The sequence below is a fragment of the Mytilus californianus genome, unplaced genomic scaffold (genome assembly GCF_021869535.1).
Source record: "Mytilus californianus isolate M0D057914Y unplaced genomic scaffold, xbMytCali1.0.p SCAF_5, whole genome shotgun sequence".
In the NCBI taxonomy this organism is placed as follows: Eukaryota; Metazoa; Mollusca; class Bivalvia; order Mytilida; family Mytilidae; genus Mytilus; species Mytilus californianus.
The window spans coordinates 35106898-35121906 of NW_026262701.1; the positions used below are offsets into that span (position 1 = coordinate 35106898).

The 15009-nt window shown below is 34.2% G+C and overlaps 1 long non-coding RNA gene across 1 annotated transcript; it reads left to right on the top strand.

Annotated features, from left to right (window-relative positions):
• The first annotated feature begins 547 nt into the window (after nt 1–547).
• LOC127701967 (uncharacterized) lies at nt 548–5778 on the top strand. Its single transcript, XR_007982260.1, has 3 exons — nt 548–722; nt 4187–4426; nt 5043–5778. It is a non-coding gene; the product is annotated as an uncharacterized LOC127701967 (long non-coding RNA).
• The last annotated feature ends 9231 nt before the right edge of the window (nt 5779–15009 follow it).

Genomic DNA, 15009 nt, shown 5'->3' on the forward strand with positions numbered 1-15009 from the left:
ATGCGTACTATTTAGTGTTGTACAATATGTGTATTATGTGAAGGATGAACACGTTCTCGTTATTCATCTCCTTAGTACATGTAACATTCATTGGACTAGCTCAATATTTCATCTAATTCTTTCCTTATACTTAACTTTAATGAACTTGTTTTGTTTCAGCTGGGAAGCGAAAAAAAGTATCTCCATTGAAAATAAGGGGAAAAATAAAACCGATATTGAGTTTCAGAGAGAAAAATTTGGCTTGATCCTGCACATGTTATTAAAAAGATAATATTTATTAAAAAAAATAAAAACATATTTTGTCCCGAGAATAAAACAACAACTCATGCCCCTCCCCTCCCCCACATACAAAAGATGAATGGTCGGTGCCTTACGTTATAATTACATTTTCCTGAAGTACTTAACCACAACACGTGACTGTTCTGTCACGAACTTTATCATGGAATCATTTCAAATTAACACTATAAACGTAGATCTTAATCGTAAACAAATTAAAATGACATTGTTTATCAAAAAAATAAAGATAACCACTGTCAAGTTTTAATTATAGTACTGTATGCTAATGTGAAAAGTTTATGCATATCACATAATACGCTTGACACTAACGTCGTTCAGAGAGAGGCGTGACATCTCTTGGCAGTTGGAAATTCTTTAGTAACTATCGAAATTCATCATGAAACTTTTTACCGTTTTGGTGTTTCTTGCAGTTTTGTCTCTATCAGGTATGTTTTATTATAAATTTTGAAATTATAAAGAAACCTTAGGTTTCAACTCCCTCAGGCAAAGTTGACCTTAGATGGATTTGGCTATTTTTTTTAGGTACTTTTGGTTATATAGCTCTTCAATTGTTTCGTTTCTTATACATCCTTGGCTTTCAAATATTCGGCTTTGAGCATTCCTGATGAAGGTAAATAAAAAAAAGGCGCTTCGGACGCATGTAATTTATAACGTGTTTTTTTTTTTTTTTCATTTTTCATTAACCAATTTTAAACATTTTTTGAATAATCCCTTTTCTGTTAGATTTGCCTTTATTTCAAATGTGTCAATATCATTCGCGACAACATTTTATTTTGAGGAGTCTTTCTTTTAAGCTTTCAAGTAGTATGCATATATGAGACCAAAGAACAAGATTAAATTGCGTAATCAACATATTGAATTTAAATATTCGGCTTTGAGCGTTCCTGATGAAGGTAAATAAAAAAGGCGCTTCGGACGCTGCATTTGTTTGCACCTGTCCTAAGTCAGGAATCTGATGTTCAGTAGTTGTCGTTTGTTGATGTGGTTCATAAGTGTTTCTCGTTTCTCGTTTTTTATATAGATTAGACCGTTGGTTTTCCCGTTTGAATGGTTTTACACTAGTAATTTTTGGGGCCCTTTATAGCTTACTGTTCGGTGTGAGCCAAGGCTCCGTGTTGAAGACCGTACTGTGACCTATAATGGTTTACTTTTATAAATTTTGACTTGGATGGAGAGTTGTCTCATTGGCACTCATACCACATCTTCTTATATCTACATCAAAATTTGCTGACAACTAAAGATAAGAAGAGAAATATGCATACATTTACAGTATCCTTGAAAATTTGACTTCTAAGGTTAATTTCAGTGGAACTGAAGGGCTTTTTGTTGCTAAACGTTAATAACATTAGCGATACAATTATTCCGCACCAGATACGTATTTCAATAATAACTGTCTCTTCAGTGATGCTCGAGGCCAAAATATTTGAAATTACAAAAAAATGAAGAGCTTATAAACCGAAAAAGACAAAAAGTGTAGCCAAAATTAACTTGCACAGAAATAATTGTGGTTTTCTTTTCTTATCGTGCTTTATGGTGAAGGTAATCTTTGTGTACTCATTGTTGAAGGTAATCTGGATGTACTCGTTATTAATGATAATCTTGGTGTATTTGTTATTGAAGGTAATCTTGATCGTATTTAAAGCATAACTGACCCTTTTTTTCTTGATGGACTAGATTTTCTGAACTATGAATTATATAGAAATTATATTTTTTTAGAGAGTATGACTTGTAAAACAATGAAAATTCATTGAATAATTGGGTTACATTGATCTCCATGACTTCAAAAATGAATGATTCTCGGTTAAATCACCAACGAAACCTCTTCTGAAGGTCATGGTTTTTTCTCTCTCTCGGAACCAGCAATTATTTTTACTTTAATCAAAAACATTTGTTTTTCAATAAATTTTAAGAAAGTGTTGTATCTATTTCTTTCCTCAATTTTCAACGGAAACAACAAACAATTTTCACATCACTTTTCAACCAGATTATTTTCTTTTTTCAAGAAATTTAGAATATAAATATTTATTTTTACACATCCCTCCACTTAAAGATGACTGATGGTCGGTTTTTTTTACTTGTAAAATTATATTAAGATAAAAACTGTAAAAAAAACAAGAAAACCAACAAAACCTGAACAAGAAATAACACGAACTATCGTCAATAATCAAAACCAAGTTCCGAAGATCAGTTTAGGATAATTTTGAAGCTATGGGTATCATAGTCATGAAGTACACTGCATTAAACACAAGAATAGCAACATTAACTCTACTAAGAAGGGTATTCCAGAAGTGTGAATGACTCCTGCTCCATTATCACATCTGTCGTGCTACTTAATTAAAGTATTTATGGAAGGTCATGAAGTGAGGAAACAAACACAGATTGAATCTAGGAGAAATGGGTAATTTCTTTCTTTATCAACTGTAGCTGGTGCCACTTAATCCATTGACAATTTCTGTTGTTTTAAGTCATTTTCATTGATTAATCATAGGCTATTAATAAAAAGAATAATAAATAATAATTCTAATTGGGAAAGGTTAAACATGTTCATACATTGCACCAACATGGTTGATGTGCTTGATTTGCAAATTAATTTTTAATTGTTGCTGTTTATTAAACTTTTCTTTTGGGGATGACGATTTTTGCATGATGTATATACATGTACTAGTTTATTTAATGTTCATCTGAAAGACATCATGTTTTACAGGCCTTACCATTGCTTCACGAAGTTATTTTGTTACTAATCAAGACATCATGTATTGCAGGACTTACCATGGCTTCACTTAGTTATTTTGTTACTAATCAAGACATCATGTTTTACAGGACTTACCATTGCTTCACACAGTTATTTTGTTACTAATCAAGACATCATGTTTTACAGGACTTACCATTGCTTCACTTAGTTATTTTGTTACTAATCAAGACATCATGTTTTGCAGGACTTACCATTGCTTCACGCAGTTATTTTGTTACTAATCAAGACATCATGTTTTGCAGGACTTACCATTGCTTCACACATGTTTGCAGGACTTACCATTGCTTCGCGCATGTTTGCAGGACTAACCATTGCTTCACGCAGTTACTTTGTGCCTAAAAGACAAAAGAGAGCAACCATACAGGAAAATTAAAACCAAAACAAATTATTTTCGTGTTTAAATCATTTTTTTCTCGACAATTTTTTTTCACCAAAATCTGGCAAAAAAAAACGCACCAAAAACGACAAAGAGACAAACAACTGTATACAAAACACAATATAGAAAACTAAAGACTGAACAGCACGAACCCACCAAAATCCGAGAGTAATATCAGGTGCTCTGAAAGGGTAAGCGGATCCTGCTCCACCTGTGGCACCCGTTGTGTTGCTCATGTAAGTACAAAACCTTAATAAATCATTTCGGTAGATCACATTCGAGGAAAAGAAGACGTTTACATTTTCAACAGAACGGGATAGGATTGTTTTTTTTATGACTTTCAATTCATGAAAACATTTGGAAGTCTTCAATAGACATAATTTTTTATAGCTTTTACATTGCCCAAGCATAGAAAAGTAGTGAAACAAAATTAACGTAGATTATCTAAGATAAGTAAATAAATTGTGTACTTTATAGAATGTAGGTTCTATAAAAGAGGGGTGAAAGATACCAAAGGGACATTCAAACTCATAAGTCGAAAATAAACTGACAACGCCATGGCTAAAAAAGAAAAAGACAAACAGACAAACAATAGTACACAAAACACAACATAGAGAACTAAAGACTGAGCAACACGAACCCCACCAAAAACTGGGGGTGATTGCAGGTTCTCTGGAAGGGTAAGCAGATCCTGCTCATATATTTTTACATTACATTACATTACATTTAAATTTACATTTACATTTACATTTACATTACAGTTGCTTTTCTGAGTGATCTGCTTCGATTAAAGGCGGTTAGTGCTATTATTGGAGGAAACAAGGGTGGAGCTTCCGCCAATTCAGGAGGCCATTCCTTTACAAAATTACTCTGGTGCAGAAAAACTCCTTCAGAATTTAGATGGCCATGTGCAAACTCAAACCACTGCAAGAGTTTAGTTCAACTTCAATGCGTAAGTGGAAGATGTTGTGCGATGGATTATGGAACGTTGATGTTAATTGGTATGTATTTCCTAGTTTTAGGACTAAGACATAGATTTAGTTAAATTGTAATGTTGATAAGTAATTCACAGCACTGGGTTGATAAGTCTGCTGATGGAATATCAGTCCCAGACGGTATCATCAGCTCAGTAGTCAATACTTCGGTACTGACATGATTTATAACAAACCTTTCTTAAATTGTCCGTTTATAATTTTTCAAATAATAAAGTAACCACCGTTTCAACTCCTTCGGGCAAAGTTGACCTTAGATGGGTTTGGCTATTTTTTTATGTTATTTTTAGTCATATAGCTCTTCAACTGTTTCGGCTCTTGTACATCCTTGGCTTTCAAATATTCGGCTTGAGCGGTCCTGGTGAAGGTAAATCCAGAAAAGCACTTCGGACGTATGAAATTTATAACGTGTGGTTTTCACTTTTTTCTACACTTTGATTCGTGCTGCGAGTTTGCACGTACCTTTTTATTTCTTGGAATGCATGGATTTTTTTTCTTAATAATTAATCATAATGCACATACAGTTATAACACACTCATATAGATGCGTCTTGACTACACCGTCATAACTTTTAGATATATCAGATGTAAGCTAGTACTAATAAGATTTATATTTATATTTTCAGATAAATAAAAGTATACCAGTAAACAGCATAATACTCTGCCTGAATGACATTTTTTCTTTAAACTGGGATTGTGTACTTTGAAAGACGAAATTAAATACTCAAATAAAATAAATCTGAAGGTCCATGATTGTAGCCAGACTTTCAAATAGGACTTCTTGATTACTAAAAATCATTTGCACTTCTTTATATCGCTGTACCCTATATGTAATAAATAAATGTCATAGCTCAGTTAAGCTATAAAGATGATAGTTAGATAATAAAAAAAAAAGATTTAAAATTAAAATAAGCCAAAACGATCGATGACCATCAGGCCCACAGCAATAAGTATTTTGATATATTTTTTTAATGTTATTGAAACACATGTGGGAAACACCTATGACATCCCCTAACTACATACAACTCAACTTGACAATTTTTATTATCCATGCTTTAAAATGTGAGTCATCTTTTCAAATATCGAATTATGGTTCCATTAATACATGTACTGGGTTTCATTAACATTATGTCCCGAAAGGAGCAAGCTTTAGGGATGAAATATTCGAAAATGTAATACCTATCAATTGTGAAATCAAAGATAAGCCATGATATGCTGTAGATATTTTGTTTCTAATAGGTACCATTTTATTCTGACAGAAAAAATGATTTTTGAAAACTTTGTCTAATAATCTAAATGCAAAATTGTACTTTATTTGATTGCAATTATTATGTTTGAATAAATTCATTCATTTCTTTTTCACTCCAGTGTTTTCATAATGTCCTTGAATTTTTAATCTCAGTTATTGATGTTGCTAGCAGTTTAAATTTAGAACAAAACACGAAACTTTGCATGCAACCAAGTATATTCAAAAACGATTTTTTGATAAATGAATAATCAAGGTTGTTTACATATTCTATTTTGAAGTAATTTCATATACTTATATGACCAGTCCCACCTTCCATTGTTTGGTTTCGTTGATAATTTTCAAGCCATAAAAAAGTAAGAATATATAGAACGATAACATAAACTATAAACACCTGATTTCCATTACACGATCCAATATCAATAGTGTCCACATTGTTTTATGCCGTCACAATATCTTCTGAACATTGTTGACGTTTAAAGTTAATATTATAATTAATCGCAGAATAGAAATATGAAACCTAGACTACCACATTCAGCAGTAAAGCCCATACCAAAGAGGGTCATCCGTTTGGCTTTACGGGGTGTGTTTAAATATGCAGTGTGGGTAGAATCTGAGAAGGGTGATGTTAAATGATTAAACGTTCACAAGGAAGCTATTAAGGGCATCCGATACAGTTTCTCGCTTTATTGTCATTTTTATAATTTTGAAATATATGTTGTAGGCCTGGGCTGGGAACAGTAAATCAATATATATGTTCCTTGCCTGGGCGAGTTATTAAAAAAACACCAAATAAAACATAGGTCACCATGCTTGTTTTCGAGAAAATTGAGGCTGAAAATAGGGGATTTTTGCTCTTTAGCAATGTTAAAAAAAAATTTAGAGTAGATATTCTTCGTCATGAACTAATAAGATTAGATTCAATCTGAAGCTGTGATAAGTGAAAATAAGGAAAAAATAAATCCATGCAAGAATGACTAGTTAAACATTCAATCCATTCTTAATATTATGAATAAGATCCTCAAAGTGGCATATTTTTTTTACCTAAAAATGTGGAAATCGCGAAGTTCTTATAATGTCATTTTCTACATTAAATGCCTTTTGTTATGCTTTCTCCAAATAGCAAATAAAAAATAAATGTTACCGTGCTGGATTCGAAGATAAATCGCGATTAATCCTAAAAATTGCGCCCCCTTTGGTAACCTCACCGTTAGCGCGAAAATTCACGACGTCGCTCGCTGATAATTTCGAAGTCTCCCGCCAATTATCCCTGCAAGGTCATCGGCGTCATTTTTTCCGATGTATAATGCTTATTTTTATCTACTTTGAGGGGTGGAAGGACCCGTTGCTGGAATTTGGGATTGAGACGTCTAATTCGCAGGAATTCGAGAATAGCAAGTTAAATCGCCAGGAATTAAGGAATTCGAGATTTGTTTTTAATCGTGATTCGGAAACTGAGATATTATTTTCACTGGAAATCGGGATTTGGCATTTATTTTATCGGAAATTCGGGATGACACCCGCCTACCCTTTTTAGAATAGAAAAACAAAGGATATGGGGCATCCATCCATGACACAAAATCAGTACATGCACAGCAAAAAACACCCAATAAGCAAAGGAACAGAGTCTGATTTAGGAGGCAAGGGGTATTGGCCCCCTAATGGAGCTACATATATGATAAATGCATAGACTTTTTACAAATATCTCTTCAAACGATGGCTTTCTAGTTGCCCCTTTTAAAAATCCTGGATCCACACCTGACTTTCCCTTTTTGAACAGCGGAGACTGTTTTCATAATTAAAAAAAGAGTATCATACATATATCTCATTGCTGTTAATGAGAATTTCAAAGTGATTACGAAAATTTTAACATCCTTTTTTCCATTATAATGTAATAATGTTTTATAGTAAACGGGAACATTGCAAATCGACATATGAGAATTAAAATCGCATTGTCAGCCATGTGGTTCTGAGCAAAATGATTAGAAACTTTTCATACCAGACCTTGTATACATCATTTGATATGTTACACCCAGTAATTTCAGAAGAAACGTCCAGTGGCAAATCAAATGCATTCTTGGACGAGCACATATTAATGCTTTGTACTAGACCGACACTATGAGCCGGGGTTTTAACGTTCTAGTTTACAAATTTACCGTACACAGAAAGACATGTCACCTTACCCTGACATATAAATCCGAATCCGAGTTTACCATTCTTTGCTGTTACTCCTTTATACCTTGTGCTAAGCGGAGAAGCATCATCCCTTCGAAAATTTTACGGACGCTATCACGAGTTAGTTGACCGTTATGGAATATCTGTTTCACAAATGGCGATGGATATGTTCCATTATCGTAACCACAATCCCGTCCTCCTTTCCCCCGAATGTGACATACCGAATAGACTCATCTCCCGGTTTGTACTTACATCAGCAACACGACAGGTGCCACATGTGGAGCAGGATCTGCTTACCCTTCCGAAGCACATGAGATCATCCCCGGTCTCTGGTGGGGTTCGTGTTGCTCAGTCTTTATAGATAAGATTAGGTATGAGCGTCAATGAGACAACTCTCCATCCAAGTCACAATGTGTAAAAAGTAAACAATTATAGGTCAAAGTACGACCTTCAACACGTAGCCTTGGCTCACACCGAACAGCAAGTTATAAAGGGCCCCAAAATGACTAGTGTAAAACAATTCAAACAGGAAAACCAACGGTCTAATCTATATAAGAACGAGAAACTCTGATGAACCACACCAACAAACGACAACCACTGAACAACTGGCTCCTGACTTAGTACAGGTGCATACAAATACAGCGTGTTTAAACGTTTTAACAGGCGACAACCTTCACCCTGACCTGAAACAGTAGTATATAACATTACAACATAAAAAGACACACTATAAAATATCAATTGAAATGGCTTTACTCGATCAAAAAGACATATTAACAAAAACAAGTAAATATAATTACAATGAACGAATAGGTTTGATCTATGACACAATATAAATACAATATTAATAAAAAAAGATGTAGAACAATATCAAAAAGACAACTCTAACCTGGGACAAAATGGCGTTAAAAAAAGTAAGGTAAATTTAAATATAATAATTTTGTTGTTAGGAATTCGGAAACATTTTTTACAAAATAGATAAGTTTGTTGTTCACAGTACGAGTACAGAACTAAAAATGTATAGTCATACTAACTACTTATCAAAGGTGGTATATATTAAAAATAGTGAGACGAAATATAACACAAAATAAGTACACATTGAATAACAGAAATGTATTACAAATTGTGACAAGAGGTCAAACTGACACGAAAGTGCGATTTGAGAGTACTCGCAGTTACTGAAAGCTAGTTAAAAGCCAAAAACAATTAATAATAAAAAATCATGCATCAGAGACTAAAATCAATTAAAACACATCACAGGGATTTAGTGTTTTAACGCCATTTAGTTTGTGTTTTGTATACTGTTGTTTGTCTTTTGGTCTTTTTCTTATTTTGCCATGCCGTTGTCAGTTTATTTTTGACTTATGAGTTTTAATGTCACTTTGGTATCTTTCGCCTCTCTTTTAATCCGATTCTCCAATCTTTCTCCACGTTAAATTACAATAGCATCATTTCTTTGAGAAGTCCGTAATAGGTTTATGCAAGGCAACACTGCTCCTATCCAACTTGCCTGATATTCTAGCAGCAGTCCCTCGTCCTTCATTCTAGTCGACCTACTCTGAAACGTCTATCTATCAAATATGTCGTTAATTTGTTCTCGTCTGGAATATGTATGTTATATTGGGAATAGCAGTTAAGACGTCTTTAAAAATGCCATAAAACCAGTTGTTGATTAATGATTCTTTGTATTTTACTTTTAAGAAGATGCCTTATCCGTCTTCATGTTTATCAATACGAGGGAACAGCCTAATATATGTACGCTCATAGATCGGACTTTGTATCACCGGCACTACTACAAAATATTATTTAAATTACTAATTGGTGATTCGCCAAGTTTGCATAATAATTAATGCCTACCGATACTATCAAAGATTGCCAAGTGTAAAATTATTTCTATGTTGAATACGTTTGTAACAGTTGATAAGTTTTCATATGATTTTTTTTATAACGTTGTCTGTTATTAACAATATTCATGAATCGATGGCCGACGTTTTGAATGTGTTCCTGTTTCATGATATTCTTGTTCGAACCGAGATGATATGCTGCATTAAGTGATTTCATCAAAGACAGCCGGCACAATTTATTAGATTTTTTATTATAATTAATTCGTAATGTAATTGTCCTGTTTTTTCTGGACAGTTTCGAGAGTTCGAATGTTTAAATATCATTGCTATAAGAGAGGGACTTCAATTGTACCATATTTTGTAAAACAACTACTTTTAATGTAACAAAAAGTTTTCTAAACTGACAACATCAAACATCAAAAGAGAGGAGAAAGATACCATAAGGGACATTCAAACTTATACTCATAAGTCGAAAATAAACTGACAACGCCATGGCTAAAAAAAGAAAAAGTCAAATAGACAAACAACAGTGAACAAAACACAACATTAAAAACTAAAGACGGAGCAACACAAACCCCACCAAAAACTGGGGGTGATCTCAGGTGGTCGGAAGTGTAAATAGAGCCTGGTCCTACACCACAGGTGTCACCCGTCGTGTTGCGCATGTTAGGACAAACCCCGTGATACGTTTAATTCGGTACGTCACATTCGGGGAAAAAGGGACGGGATTGTAGTTACGACAATTGGAACATATCCATTCATCTGTTAAACGGATTTTCAAGATGCCTTTTTCTGTAATGACAAGATATTTGTTTAGCGGACATGTATCTCAACAGGCAGTCGACGTTCCTATTGGAAGCAGCTGTGCTCCTAATGGTCATAAAGCTGCTAACGTTTCTGTTTATTTATACATCACTGGCTTTTAAGTGTTTTAGGTTTAGTGTTCCTGGTGGAGTATTTGTAAAATGTTATTTGCATTAACTAGAACTGTGTCGATGCCACTGCTGGTGGACTATAACTAGAACTGTGTCGATGCCACTGCTGGTGGACTATAACTAGAACTGTGTCGATGCCACTGCTAGTGGACTATAACTAGAACTGTGTCGATGCCACTGCTGGTGGACTATAACTAGAACTGTGTCGATGCCACAGCTGGTGGACTATAACTAGAACTGTGTCGTTGCCACTGCTGGTGGACTATAACTAGAACTGTGTCGATACCACTGCTGGTGGACTATAACTAAAACTGTGTAGATGCCACTGCTGGTGGACTATGAAAGACAGAGGGTATCATCACCTCAGTAGTCAGTGCATCGGACGCACGAAATTTGAAAAGTGTTATTTTCATAAACTAAAACTGGGTCGATGACACTGACCGGTGGACCAAAGGGTATCATCAATTCAGTATCTAGAGCTTGGTATTGACATGTTATATAGCATATTTTTCAGGAATTCCCTTTTGATAAATTACGAAATTACTAAGAAACTAAGGTTGCAAATTCATCAAGCAAAATTGACCTAAGAGGAATTACTGTTTAGTTCCATTTCGGTCATAAAGACTAAGCTCTTAACGTTTTGTTTACGTACTACAACTGTAGTATCTAAAAACTGGAAGTCAAATGTTTGAGTTTGGGCGTTCTGATGAAAGTAAATCCAGAAAAGCGTTTTAAATTCACGAAATTTATTATAAAAATATTTTCATTTTGTGATCGATTTGTTCTTTTATACCTAGGAGACATATTTCATAAAGAAGCTTCTCAGGAAGAACGAGATGAAGATAACTTAACTTCACGTTCTACTATATGGATTATATCCCTTAAAGGAATAATTCTAAGTTGTGTCACTATGCTGATCGCTGAATCATATTGAACTTGAAATAAAGGATACCGCAGTTACAGTTTGCCCTATATCTTTACTTATATTTATAAATTGTCAGTGAATGTCGGCTGACAACTAAACTATACTTCATTAGTATTATTGGAAACAAATAGTAGATTAAATGAATTTGTTACATGTTTTGCAAGTTACATACTACAGTCTATCTTTTCCAAAATACACGCACACATCGTCACAATTTAAGGTTTAATTTCAACATTTTGTTATTCATTTATGTATTGGTGTTAAATAAATAGTTACTAGATCTTTTCGTAACAATAAAACTAAAAATCTTATCATACGAAGGTGTGTATTCTAATTAACTGGTAGCACCTCCAAGGTTAATCCAAATCTTAAAACCACAATATTTCTATATATGATCTGTTGTTAATTACATTCTTGGGATAAGATTAAAATGATTTTCTTTAGTTTGAAATCTAGTTTACTGCCAGTTCTCATAAAAAGGGTAAATTTAGAATACAAGTTCTCATTTTAAGAAGAGCGTTGTGAAAAAGAAACATAAATTTAGAATACAAATTCTCATTTTAAGAAGAGCGTTGCTGTTGCTAAAAAGAAACATCGAAAATGAATTGTATGGGAAAATGTGGAATGTGTTTCTTGATATGGCTGAACCTATTTTTTATGGTAAGTTGGAAGTGAAAGCTAGATTTTAGGATGAAATGAATGGTTTAATATGACTTGTGTCAAAATCTCTAAGATGACGGATAATTAATTGGTGTACGTCATGCACATCGATATATGTTTAATCTTAGAGAAGATCAGATTCAGGGTCAGGAAAATCTCAAAACAATTAAGTTTTAAACTTTTCACGAACATGTTGGCCATGAAATCGTGAAATTAAAACTCCACAAAAGAAACCACTTTACAAGTGTCTTCATCCTTTTTATATAAGGGTGTGTTATCCTATATTTTACATTAAAAAATAATCTTGAATAAATTACTTCATACCGTGTTCAATCGAGTAACTTTTTATTCAATTTTTCGAACACATTAATTTTAGGATTTCCAAATGCAAAAAACATTGACACATTTTGAAGAGAATCAAACATACAGCCCCCGTCACACTAGACCAAGACCACGAAGATCCCACTACGATCTATAAAAAATAAGATCGCGGTTAGATCGTGCTATGGTCGGCTTGAATATTTATTATTTCATAGTTTTCACGTTCATACCATGACCTTGCAATTATCCTGATAAGATCCTGCTACGATTCCACTACGATGGTAACACGTTCTAGTTACGATCTTGTCTCGCTTTTGCTACGTCTGATAAGACCTAAACACGACTTACACGATCTCTATACGCTTCTACCAAGACCTTCCCGATCGCATTATGATCTCAATACGAGTCTACTACGAACCACGACTCCACTCTGTTTCACCTAAGTTGTCACTGCGCTCTTCGTCCCTATAAATATCTTGACTTTCCCATTGTACACACCAGTTTTCTTAAAAAAACATGCCTCTTAAGGTATCAAAACATATTGCATCCGTTTTTTTTTTCATATCAACAGAATAAAGTCATGCAATTATCGTGGCTAGGACGTAGTAGTATCGTAGTAAGGTAGTACAAAGACGGCAAGCGCGTAGTAGCAGCGTGCTATTGTCTTTCTCATCGTAGCATACTCGTATCAATCTCGTAGTAGAAGCGTAAAAAAGACGAAGTGAAAACGGGAAAGTCGCAGTGAAATCGTAGAAAGGTCGCAGCGAAATCTTTTCCATTTGGCCTCCCGATTGCACTACGTTTCCAATACGATGCTTCTACGCTAATCAGATCTTACTACGTCCTTACACGACATTCCTAAGCTTCTACTACGACTAGTTTTGGCCACGACTACACTACGAATGTTTTGAGCATGTTCTAATTTGGTCGTGGACCTCCACGACCATGAAGACCTAGGCACGTCCTTACTACGACCACCACGATCTTACTACGACTTCCAAAGTCTTTCATGATTTCTGTGATCGAAGCGGGATCGTGGTCCTAGTGTGATGGGGGTATTAATAGAATCACAGAAAACGATGTTAACACATCCTATCTAATTATTAATATTTTCCAATAGCAAACTTTCACATTCAAATAAACCGTATGAAGCAAATGGCCAACAGAAAAACAAACATTTTACATGTTGAATTTGAATTGATCTGATTTGAATAAAGAGAAGTAGAATACTGCATTATTACATGTGATTTGTTTTCGATTAAGCATTCCAATCAATGTTTGAAATAGAAATTTAGCTACGAATATAAATGATATGAATAATAGGCTGTGAGGTAAACATCAATAAAACAGATCTCAATTCTTATTTCCTTTTTTTTCTTGTTTGCAGTATCTTCTTTCTGTAAATCATTCCTTAAAAATACCATTAATCTTCTGCAGACCAAGTGTATATCATAAAATACTATGGAGGTTATGTTTCGATTTGAATAAAAGGAGATGTAGGCATTCGTGGACGGGAAAATAAACCAACAATATAAGTATAAACTAGGGGATAACATACAGTCTTCAACAATACACATATGTCTATGCAGTATGTCAGATTAATGCGACGGTAGTTTACCGATGTTCAAATCCCATAAATCGATTAGGAGACACATCAAAGTAAAAAGCAAAAACTGAGAGATTCCCATGAACTTCAAAAGGAGCAAGACCGGAAGTGGTCGAAACGGTGATAACATATCTACTATGCATAATTGATCACCCACCATGACAATTCTCACTCAGTCAAAATGTTATAATCGGAAATAGTACACAAAGGATAAAATTACAGATCTAAAAATTAAAACATAGATGGTCTCGAGTCTATAAAAAACAGAAACCGGGAGCTTAAGATAAGCCAGTCAACCTGTCTATCTTTCCTTTATATGGATCTTTGAATTTTGGCTTTAATACAAACATTTAAGAGCTTTTCAGCTTACAATTAATCAAGATGTTAGTATACAATTTAAATAAAAAGCGTAGACTAAATTGAATATATGCTGAATTAGTGTTTTCTGCTTCCAAAGTTTCGACGTCATTTTGCTACTTTCTCGACATGGTACTAAAGATACTAATTTACTTTTTGACACATTCCCCATTTCCATTCTCAATTTTAATTAAATGATTGATCTTGATGTAACTGCAGGCCGCTGGAGGAGGAATGATTTTTGGAGGAATGTTGCTTAAATCAAATAGTGCTACTATCGGAGGTGACAGCTTTCCATTGTTGGAGGATAAAATTCTTCCACTACTTAAAAAAGTTGGCATTGGACCAGACTTTGATATGGAAGAGATCTTCGAAATTGTTGCTATGGCAATAATAGCAAGTGGTGTGGCAGTGGCGTGTGTTGCTTTTATAGGATTTTGTGGGGCCTGTTGTAAATGGAGACCTTTCCTCATACTAGTAAGTTCAGCATTTATATGCGCTTGTACTTGCCGCACTATAAACTGATT